General features: G+C 39.2%; 1 long non-coding RNA gene across 1 annotated transcript; it reads right to left on the bottom strand.

Moving 5' to 3' along the window:
• Positions 1-2,597: 2,597 nt before the first annotated feature.
• On the bottom strand, positions 2,598-4,830 carry LOC149134411 (uncharacterized). Its single transcript, XR_016242771.1, has 2 exons — positions 4,741-4,830; positions 2,598-2,724 (listed from the first exon to the last, which is right to left on the bottom strand). It is a non-coding gene; the product is annotated as an uncharacterized LOC149134411 (long non-coding RNA).
• Positions 4,831-9,580: the final 4,750 nt, after the last annotated feature.

Raw genomic sequence — 9,580 nt, 5'->3', positions numbered from 1 at the left:
TCTACCAAATCCATTCACAAGGCTTTGGTCGGCCCGAGGCTATAGTAGAAGACACTTGCCCAAAGTGCCACGTAGTGGAACTGAACCCGGAACTATGTGATTGGTAGGCAAGCTACTTACCACACACCCACTCCTGCGCCTATATATTTACATAATTTCTTGTTCACTTGTTTTCGTATAATTTCTCATAACGCCTTGTATGCGACTATTGCGCTTTTCTAAAGCATATGTATATTAAGTTCTCACACCAGGTTATTAATATCTTTTCTGCTATAGGCACAAGGTCTGAACTTTCAGAGGAGGGGACTAGTTGATTACATCGACAGGTACTTCACAGGTGTGGAGGCGCAATGGCCCAGTGGTTAGGGCAGCGGACTCGCGGTCATAGGATCGCGGTTTCGATTCCCAGACCGGGCGTTGTGAGTGTTTATTGAGTGAAAACACCTAAAGCTCCACGAGGCTCCGGCAGGAGATGGAGGCGAACCCTGCTGTACTCTTCCACCACAACTTTCCCTCACTCTAACTTCCAGTTTCTGTTGTGCCTGTAATTCAAGGGGTCAGCCTTGTCACACTGTGTCACGCTGAATATCCCCGAGAACTACGTTTAGGGTACACGTGTCTGTGGAGTGCTCAGCCACTTGCACGTTAATTTCACGAGCAGGCTGTTCCGTTGGTCGGATCAACTGGAACCCTCGACGTCGTAAGCGACGGAGTGCCAACAACAACAACTTCACAGGTAATTATTTTATCGACTCCTATGGGATGAATTGCAAAGTCGACCCCGGCAGAATTTGAACTCAGATCGTAAAGATTGTTGAAATGCCGCCAAGCATTTCGTCCGGCGTGCTAGGGATTCTGTTAGCTCGCCGTCTTCACCAGGTAATTAATATCACTATGCCTAAGCGAAATATTAACGCACACACACAAGACCCATCACCACCACCACCACCACACAGAGAATAATGTAAAAGAGATCGGTCGACTGACCGTGGTAAAACGTAGTTTGTTAGTCTCTAACAAACAGACTTATACAGAGAACACAGAAGACTCGATAATTGATCAATAAATTTACTAATTTATTAATCAATGCATTAAATACAGTTCGTCTGATATCGAGATTAAGCAGAAATTTCCAGTAAAATGACAGATACTATACAACTCCTATTTTGAAAACAACAAAGGTAGTTTGTAATGCGATAAGCAAAACTGTAAAAAAAAAAAATTTAAAAAAAGTAGGATTGAACAGGTCGTTGAGTACTGCAGTTGTTTCAAGAATCAGGTCACATATATATTACATAACATTACAAATGTCACTGTGAATGTCCGGTTTATTTTCTCTTCAGGTCTTACACACACATACACACACTCATATATACATACATATGTACGAGCGGGTGCTGAAAAGTACCTGGCTTTAAGAGTATCGTGAAAGGTCAGGTTGGAAGCCCAAATTTCCGAGTTCTTTTACAACGCTCAGAAAAAAACTGAAGGACTGGTGCAATAAGTGTGTGAATCTGAGAGGATATGTTGAATAAAATCATAGTTAACTGATCCTCCTGTATTTTCTTTTACTCAAAGCTAGGAACCTTTCAGCGCCCCCTCGTATACACACACACACACACACACACACACACAGAGTTCAAATTTACAGAAAACAAAAGATGAAGACAGATGAAGGAACAACCAGCAGTTTAAGGCTCGGAAAGAATGGAAAATAGTCTTTGATGTATGTATGTATGTATGCATCATATGATTCCGGTATCAGTCCCACTGCATTGCACCTTGTTGCAGAAACGTTCCTGGATTTAAGGGTGTCGTGAAAGGCCAGGTTGGAGGCCCAAACTCCTGAGTTCTTTTACAAGGCTTGGAAAAACTGAAGGACTGCTGTAATAAGTGCGTGAATCTGAGAAGGGGAATATGTTCGATAGAAATCATAATTAACTGATCCTCCTGTATTTTTGTACTCAAAGCCAGGAACTTTTCGGCACGTCCTTGTAGATATACACACGTGCTCCTTTATATTGACTCCTTTATTCATTTATTTCGGCTTACATTATGAATAATAATAGGGTTCTTCCTCTCACCCGGCCACGACTCTTGAGATCTAGTTTACGCATCAATCCGACCCGCAAAGGCAAGCAGATTTGATGCTTATGATCTAGGATGGTTGTGTGTTAAGCATCAGCGTCTCATATTTGTTAACCGTCCACTAATGTGGATCACACTCGCGATTCATTCCACAAAACCAAGTGGACGATTGGTTTGATGATTAAACAGACAACAATGAAAATATCCTAAAACTGAAATTAAGCAGCACTCATCAGGAATTTCATGTAATAATCATAAATACGATTATGTTAGTTGTAGGGACTGAACCTGAAATTTCGTTGTGTAGAAACTCGTTTTCTAGCCACGGTATCGACCAGGCCATCGGATGTTGTTATACATCGATGGTCACAATGCTCTTCGAATTGTTTCAGTATTAAAATGATGCCACTCCGATCGCTAGGTGGGCAGACCCACCCGCCCGCGCGTGTGTTGCTTATCACCTCCGCCGCTTAACAACCGGTGTTGGTATGTGTTGGTTTGTTTACATCCTATTAGCTTAGCAGTTCGACATTGTAGAGCGATACTGTATGTGCCAGACTTGGAAATAAATACTGAGGTCAATTTGTTCGTCTTAGGCCACCAAGGTACTGCCCCAGCATGGTCTCAATCCAGGAGCTGAAATAAATGAAATATAAAAGATATAGCAAGTTATGGGACATTGAGATTACAACAGAACAGTGGCGGTTCGTGTATAGGCACTGCGGAGCTGCAGCACCCCCTATTTCGACTCGATATTATCGATAACATTCAATATAATGAGTCCTTTTTTTCTTTAATTCTTTCTTTAAACATGTTCATTATATAATCCTTAAGCTTAATGTCAGTAGTCATCCCCTAGCTTAGGAAAAAAAATCCGAAAATACTTGTATAGAACTGTGTGCTTCACAGTTCCAGTGACGCAGTGTTTGGCTGTTGCGCGCATGCTCACAGATAGAAAGCTTCACGCTAGAGAGAGAGAGAGAGAGAGAGAGAGAGAGCACTGTCGTTCACGCAGTTCTCTTGAAAGGTTGTGCTTCTTTTTGACTTCGCCTGTGTTGTGCTTAAAAACGTGTTTATATTCTTGAATGTGATAAAGTGTAGAATTAGATTATTATCCTGCTTCCAGTTACACTGGTGCTGCCAGGATTTGAAAAATAGGGCAGTTTTTCCCCTCTTATTTTGTGATTTAGGGGGTATTTTTGAAAAACAATGGGGAATTCGTGGCGCTGTTCAGTGAACAAATTAAACACACTATCCGGCAGTGACTAAAACGCGAACCGATCGAGTTTATGTATAAATATTTGTTTGTTTCTTTTTACACAATATTAAAACAACGGTTAAAAATTTTCTGAAGCAGAACCCCCCCCCCCCCCCCCCACTAATAATTTTATCTACGAGCCGCCACTGCAACAGAATCATATCTATTCATTGATTGATAATATTTCTTTTTATCTTGGAAACATTGACAGTGAAACTGACAGTTAAAAGCTGTTTATTTAAAGTGAATTTAAATGCATTCAATTCTTTTAATAGTGTTTTCTTTAAACCGCAATCTTTAGTGGAAAAACATTTTACATCGAGTTCGGAATCTTTATTTTCACTATGTCCGCTTTAAATACTCCCACCTCTCTGAACAATCTGTGTGACCTTGCGTCTAGGACGTTCAAAAGAAATTTTGCAAAGCGGAACAAAATTGTTTGGGAGGCACAGGGTGACAGGAATATTCCTAACAAAGTTAAAAGACCTGTGAGGGCGTTATTTATATTATTTAGCCATCTGTGTATTACACTAAATGTATAGACTATCAACATAGTCCAGTTTCTTATTTCTTTATTGCCCACAAGGGGCTAAACATAGAGGGGACAAACAAGAACAGACAATGGGATTAAGTCGATTACATCGACCCCAGTGCGTAACTGGTACTTAATTTATCGACTCCGAAAGGATGAAAGGCAAAGTCGACCTCGGCGGAATTTGAACTCAGAACGTAACGGCAGACAAAATACCGCTAAGCATCTCACCCGGCGTGCTAACGATTCTGCCAGCTCGTCGCCAACATAGTCCAGTTTCTGCTGTATTTGCCCTGCGCTCTCGCTGGCCGCTGCATGGACGAATTTTTGTCTCCCTCTCTCACTGTTATTTATTGTTTTTAATACAGCAAGTCCATAAGAAATGTTATCTCTTGATATATATTGCAGTAAGTAGCCTATCAACAGTGTATATACATTAAGCATCACACACAAATTGCGTATGCCGGATTTATATTTATTTATTGGGAAGGACGCAAGATGTTTACGAGTCTGTCTTGGCTTTCCATAGAGACTTTGGATCGATATATCGTCTAAGCTTCTGTTTCGTATATAGGCCTTATTTTTGCTAAAGTTTTGATTTTAGAAATTAATACATACGCAGGCGTGGCTGTGTGGTTTCGGGTTCAGTACCACTGATGGCACCGTGGGCAAGTGTCTTCTATTATAACCTCGGACCGAGCGAAGCCTTGTGAGTGGATTTGGTATACGGAAACTGAAAGAAGCCCATCATATATGGGGGGGGGGCGTGTGTGTGTGTGGCCATCGCTTGACAACCAGTGTTAATGTGTTTACCTCGTAACTTAGTGGTTCGGCAAAAGATACCGATAAAATAAGTACCAACCTTAAAGAATATCAAGATTTGGGGTCGATTCATTCGACTAAAATTCTTCAAGGCAGTGCTCCAGCATGGCCGCAGTCTAGTAACTAAAACCTGTAAATAAAAAAAAATAATAAACGACTAGATGTCCCCCTAGAATGTGTAACCTGGCCTCAATGTCAGAAACTTGTTTACTTAAGTTAACATACATAATGCTAGAGATATAAAAATGTAATCAAAAACAATTATGTTAACGATTCTAATAGTTCGGCGATAATGTTAGACAACTCCAGGCATGTTTCGATTTTATTCTGGCCATATCAGCGAAGAATGATTCGTTGTCGAACTTGCTGAAGAAGCGAACAATGGTTCACTAAACAAATGTGCTTCAAATCATTGGAAGAATATCTATAAGTTCATTCGACATACGTAATCCAACCGTTTTTTTTTTAATGATGAGCGCATTTAATAAGCTGACAGTATATACACTGTTTCTGGAGAAAAATAATAATCATAATAAAAATAAAAGTCGAGGTAGTCATAAAGTAGGTCTGCATTCATAGAAAAATATGGCTTTATCATATATTATACAATATAAATGCTTGGTATATCAAAATTATTTCTGCCTCTTTAGGATGTGTCATAATTACGAAAGAGCAATTAAGACTAGCTCCATTTAAGAAAAAGAGATAATCACAAGAATCATTAATGAAAAAGACAGGCTCATTGTCAAGAGATAAGTGGACAGCCGTGGATGTATGTTTCTGCCTTAATAAGCGTCATCAGCGCGGCAATTGTCCGACGTTATCGTCAGTAGCCAAGGGACACAAGACTGTATTTATAGTTCAGTTCAATCAATGCTAACCAGAAGCACAACAACAACAACAACACCAACTCGTCAGAAACAAAAAATGAAAGTTGTGATTTCCATGACTTTCTAATGTAAATAGTTGCATAACTGAAAACTTAGAATACAACCACGCATTCTGCTGAATAAGAGCACTTTAACATTGAATACGGGACCAGGAAGTAACAGGTTTAAACAACCGCTACCGCCGCCACCACCACCACCACCACCACCACTACTACTGCTGTTGCAGTTGTTGCTGTTACTGCTGCTGCTGCCTCATCGGGTTCTTTTTTTTTTGTCAAGGAGCTGAAGTTACGGAGAGAGGATATTATACGGCAAAAATTTGCCGCAGCATTTATTGTTTTGATTACTCGGAAATTAAAAAGCATTATTGCAATTACTCCGAGAGCAGGGCGTCGGCAGAATTATTAGAGCAGTGCAGTATTTCTTCCGGTTTTCTACACTCTGAGTTCAAATTCAGATCACTTTTCAGTATTTAGAGTTAATTTCAGGCTGACTGAAATTTCGGGAGTGCCCTCTCTTCCCCATTCGGAGAAAAATTTTCGATAGACGTAATGACTATTCGTTTCCTTTCCTTCAAGCTAAAATGTTGTTGTTGGCATTCCGTCGCTTACGACGTCGAATGTTCCAGTTGATCCGATCAACGGAACAACCTGCTCGTGAAATTAACGTGCAAGTGACTGAGCACTCCAGAGACACGTGTACCCTTAACGTAGTTCTCGAGGATACTCAGCGTGACACATTGTGACAAGGCTGACCCTTTGAATTACAGGCACAACAGAAACAGGAAGTAAGAGAAAGCTGTGGTGAAAGAGTACAGCAAGGTTCGCCACCATCCCCTGCCGGAGCCTCGTGGAGCTTTAGGTGTTTTCGCTCAATAAACACTCACAACGCCTGGTCTGGGAATCGAAACCGCGAGTCCGCTGCCCTAACCACTGGGCCTCTACCAAACTAAAATATCAGTTCATTAAAATTATTTTCGACTTATCATCAAAAGTTAGTGGCCTTGTACTTGTTCTCCAATTGAAGTCTTTTTGCAATTGACATCTTATTGTCTTAGTGTTGCAATTTTACTATTTCTGACATTGCTAGATGTAAATAAGGATACAACACACAATCAATAAATCGTAGTCAAATTTGAAAAATAGTGGCACGCAGCCTGCCTGATCTTACCAAATGATTTCTGTTCACATGTCTGATGAAAAGGAAACAATGCTTTCTGGACAACACTATTAGAGCTAAGCTTAATTTTTTATCTTGCTGAACGAAAAGATATAGTCATATTAAAAAACAATTTTTCGCATGACTATACCATAAATTAAAAATATACCGTAGCAGTCTGCAGTCCTCTAAATATCATAGAAAACGAAATTCTAAAATAGTATTTCATCATTCTCTTAATTATCTTAATCTAATAAAACTAATTAACTGAGGTACATGCAAATATCTAGCAGATGATTAATTTCTATCATAATATTTTTTATCTTAATGCAAATTCTGTTCATATTACACCGGGTTGGGAAAACAAAAACATTCACTAGAAATTGTCGTGCAGTTACTGTTAATACCTCGTTCAGAGATTTAACATTGCTTGTTTTCACTTTTTCGAGATCAGTGAATAATTTCACTGGAAAAAGATATATGTATTTGCATCGGGACATTTTTCGCATTGAAGGTCGGCGATTGTCGTACGCTGAAGACGGGTAAATACCCAGAAACTCGAATCCGTACGTATCGCAGATCAAGATGGGAAGGATGACTTCCCTTTGCAAATACAGACAGGACACAGATGTGTGTCAATAGCCAGCTGGAGGAGATGTTCTCCTGGGGCTAAAAGCAACAGTAACATCCACCCTTAGGGTTCAGCCACATTTAAGTGGCAAATATACTTCACCTTGTCGTGCAGTTACTGTTAATACCTCGTTCAGAGATTTAACATTGCTTATATATATATATATATATATATATATATATATATATATATATATATATATATATATATATATATATGTGGCCTGCTTGTTTGTTGCACCTTGTTTACCATTTTTGTCCTTGTTCTTTTGCAACGTCATGTACCCAGTTATGTATCTATATGTACATGTGGATGAACGTATATACATACATGTACATATATATGCATATACTCATATATTGTTTATATATATATATATATATATATATATATATATATACATATATGCAATTCAGTGCATATACGTACATCGTCAGTAGTCAGCTGACGTCTTATCAATAGGATTTAACAAAGCAAACACATTCTGCTGAATAAGATTCTACTTGTACACAGAAACAGGAACTAACAGATTTCCAGCCAGTCACTCACTGCCACCGCCGCCGCCAACACCGCCGCCATTGCCACCGCCACCGCCATCACTACGACCGCTAATCTCTTATCAGTGTCTTATTTTACTTCCCGCTCACCTCCCCCTTTCTCTCACTCTCTCTCTCTCTCTCTCTCTCTCTCTCTCTCTCTCTCTCTCTCTCTCTCTCTCTCTCTCTCTCTCTCTCTGAGCTAAAGTCTGGCTCACCGTCATTGACCAACATTAGCGGTGGGTACATTACTTGAAAAAAATTCCATTCTAACTTTCATTGTTTCGATGCCCTGTACCTTTTATTCAAGCAGACTTTTGGTCGTGACAGGATTTTGAACTTGTAATAATACCCTTGTAAGCATGCTGTCTTGATACATGTGGCTGTTTAGCAATTGGTTTAGGCGGAGCTATCTTTTATCTTTCACTTGTTTCAGTCATTAGATTGCGGCCTGAAAAGCTTTAGTTGAATGAATCGACCCCAGTACTAATTTTTTTAAAGCCTAGTACTTATTCTATTGCTCTCTTTTTTGTCGAACCATTAAGTTATGGGGGACATAAACACAGCAGTATCGGTTGTCAAGTGGTTGGGGGTAGGAAACACACACACACACACACACACACACACACACACACACACACACACACACACACACATGCAATATATGACGGGCTTCTTTCAGTTTCCGTCGACCAAATCCATTCACATTTTTTTATAAGTTTCAGGAGGAAAATAATTTGTGCATGGAGATCGACTGATTCCACTGATTTTTTTTCAGAGGAAAGGTCGGTTGGTGAACAATGCGAAAGACTACGGCTACAGTACATTGGTGCCTGGAAGAAAACAAAGCATATTTCTTTTGTTTTACCTTCATGTTTTATATTGGCGGAATGTGGGCGGACCTGGCACACAGTCCCCTCCCCCCATTCCATTTGACCTTTCCGATTTTTTTTTCACTGGATTCTTATGATTTTAATGACGGAGATTCCGAATATGCAAAAAAAACACGGTTCAAAATTTTTGATTTTTAACTTTTTACCGAATTTTTGTTTTCAATCTACGTGGTTAAAAATACGGAGATTAAGAAATGGGGAAAAAAACAATAAATTCTAATTTCAAATTTTTTATGAAAAACTCCAAAATTGATCCACACCCCATCCCGCTATCTCAAAACGAAAATGAACGGCTGTTTTGCCCGTTTCCGTATACGTAGATTTATAGTGAAACAGCAAAAGGACCACGGCATATGAAGCCCTCACCACGAAACTAGATATGCTAAAAATAACAACTAAATGTCTGGAGAATTTTTGTGCTTGTGCGCGCGCGCAACAATTTCTACAGCTTATCCGAAGAAGGGAGAAAGAAGTACAAAAAATATATTTTACATACCTGTCGTATACGTCGGTTTTGATTTTTCGCTTTAAAGGTAAACGATTCTGATAGAAGCAATTACCTTGTTGTCAATTCATTGGATTAATCCCAACAAAATACTACAAGTTTAGTCACTGGCTCAGCATCTATGTTTGTGTTCTTCATTCCAAAATAATAAAACTTAAACATACTTCCAAAATGTTGGAGTTTTTCATTAAAACTTTGAAATTAAAATCTGTTTTTTACCCATATTCTTAATCGTCGTATTTTTCCACGTAGATTGAAAAAAATTTC

The sequence above is a fragment of the Octopus bimaculoides genome, chromosome 8 (genome assembly GCF_046866305.1).
Source record: "Octopus bimaculoides isolate indiv1 chromosome 8, ASM4686630v1, whole genome shotgun sequence".
NCBI classification, from domain to species: Eukaryota; Metazoa; Mollusca; class Cephalopoda; order Octopoda; family Octopodidae; genus Octopus; species Octopus bimaculoides.
Note: the sequence above shows the minus strand (reverse complement) of the source record. Positions and strands in the feature narration are given on the sequence as shown.